Source organism: Pongo abelii, chromosome 5, assembly GCF_028885655.2.
Source record: "Pongo abelii isolate AG06213 chromosome 5, NHGRI_mPonAbe1-v2.0_pri, whole genome shotgun sequence".
In the NCBI taxonomy this organism is placed as follows: Eukaryota; Metazoa; Chordata; class Mammalia; order Primates; family Hominidae; genus Pongo; species Pongo abelii.
This window is the reverse complement of record NC_071990.2, coordinates 161,474,303-161,476,911: the sequence shown is the minus strand read 5'-3', so window position 1 is coordinate 161,476,911 and position 2,609 is coordinate 161,474,303.

Here is a 2,609-nt window from a genome sequence, read left to right as displayed (position 1 = left end):
CAGGCCGGCCGCGGGCGGGACCTGAGGTAGCCCCGCCCCTCGCCCACCACCTCCCCGCGCATTCCACTGTGCGCAGGCGCAAGGCCGGAGCGGGGGTGGGTGGGGGCGCGCGGGGCGCGGGGCGTGGGCCGCAGGGCGGAAGTGAGGCCGGGATCTGGGGTTGCGGGCAGAACCGCGGACCTCGGACGCATTTACAGAGCGCCTGAAGACCCCAGTGTTTCTGGACACCCCAGTGTTGGAGTTCCCCGAGTTGACGTTTTGGGCTTTTTTTTTTTTTTAATCTTAGGGTTTTTCGAAACAGTAAAGACTGGGGGAGTGACAAAGACTAATCTCTGGTTCAGCTCAGGACTGGAATCCCACGGGCGAGAATCTCGAGTGCGAGCCCGGCCCGCCGCGGGTCTCAGCACAGCTCTGGTGGGTCCTTTTGCTCTCGGCGGCTTCGGGAGGTCCTATGCGTTTCGCCTGGCGCCAGTCACTCGCTCGCGTGAGGGGCTTGCTGGGAGCGTCTCGGTGCGAGCCCCCTGCCTTCTAAGATCAACTCTGGCAGTGAACGGGTGAGGACGCCGGCAGCGTCTTAGCGTCCCACGGTGAAAAGTTCCTTTGGTTGACGTTTGGACAGTGAAAGGAGCATGTAACAAGTGGGGTCAGTTTTGTTTAAAACGCTTTCTGACTTCCCAGCCTCTTACTGGGCAAAGTTCATAATTTTTCTGAGCTTTCTAGGGTTTCCAGGCAAGCTTGTGAGGGGCCACCATCACAGCAACTTGTTGGGAACACCTGGATAGTGGAACAAGAAAGCTTTGTCACAAAGTCATGAAGGGGAAAACTGTTGACGGACCTGGAGAATCTTCCTGAAGAACTTTAAAGTAGATTGAAAGAATCATTAAATCCTGGAAACCTACATTAAGACTTTGCAGAGATATGCGGATGGGTCAGATAAATCAGAGAAGATAGAGTGTAGGCCCCAGAGGTGGGGCAATAAATAAGGAAAAAAATTACCTAACAGTGCAATTTCAGGAGAAATCTTTAGGGTCTGGAATAGTGGTGAAATCAGCTGTCTCCCCTGCTAAGAACTCAGCAGCACACTTAAGTCTCTTCTTTTCAGTTGTCTTGAATGTGTTTTCTGTCCCCTAACATATCTGAGTCCAAGGAATTCAAGGAATGCCTCCCATGGCTTTTGCTGTATTCTATCCCATTTTCCCCTTACCCCCTGGCCACTTGTGAGTCTTTGTGGGCTTACTCTCACATCCCCTTAACATGTTCCCCAAGGCTCCTACTTTGCACCAGCTCCCTGGGTAATACCAGTCATTCCTATGGCATCAATCATCACCTGTATACTGACAAGTCTGAAATCCTTACATCTAACCTCGTCTCCTGAGCTGACTGACCCTCTTCATTTAAATTCTAACAAGCACATCAGGTCGGCCACTTTGGCTTACACCTGTAATCCCAGCACTTGCGGAGGCCGAGGAGGGCGGATCATTTGAGGTCAGCAGTTTGAGACCAGCCTGGCCAGCATGGTGATATCCCGTTTCTACCATAAAATACAAAAATGAGCCGGGCGTGGTGGCGTGCGCCTGTAATCCCAGCTACTGGGGAAGCTGACATGGGAGAATCGCTTGAACCTAGGAGGCAGAGGTTTCAGTGAGCCGAGATCACACCACTGCACTCCAGCCTGAGCAACAGAAACTGTCTCAAATAAATAAAATTTCCTATAAGCACATCAAATTTGACATATTGAAACCAAACTCTTCCAGCCTGTTTTTTCTGTAATCTCAGTGAGCAGTGTAACTATCTTCTGTTAACCAAACCAGAAATTTACCTCTGAAACTCCCCTTAAACATCATTTCTTCCAGAAAAACTTTGCAGTCTCCTGCATTTGGTGCAGCATCTTACCCCTAACTTCCTCTTTCAACTTACCATATAATTCCTAGTTTATCTGTCTCCTCTACTGACTACATAAGCTTTGCAAGATGATCCTGTTACACTGCTTTATGCACAGCTCCTAGCACATCATAGGCAGTTATGAATGAACACCAATACATTCTTTATGGCCAGTGCCTAGCACATTTGAATGAGTATGAATATATTCTTCTGGAGACAAGGAATATATTGTTTCCTGCCTGAAGGCTCTATCTAGAGTAAGTTTAGGAGCAAATCTTGAGAAGGTAATTGCATGCTTCCGTTGAGTGGCCAAACAGCATCTGTTCCCTGAGGAGTCCTCATTATAGCTACTCATATGATTACCTACTCATATGGGATAGACGGGGACTAAGAATAATGAATGAAGGAAAGAAGAGGAATTTTTTTTTTTTTTTTTTTGAGACGGAGTCTCGCTCTGTCACCCAGGCTGGAGTGCAGTGGTGCGATCTCGGCTCACCACAACCTCCACCTCCCGGGTTCAAGCGATTCTTCTGCCTCAGACTCCCGAGTAGCTGGGATTACAGGCCCATGCCACCATGCACAGCTAATTTTTATATTTTTAGTAAAGATGGGGTTTCACCATGTTAGTCAGGCTGGTCTCCAACTCCTGACCTTGTGATCCGCCCACCTCGGCCTCCCAAAGTGCTGGGATTACAGGCGTGAGCCACCGCCCCTGGCCAACTGGAAGA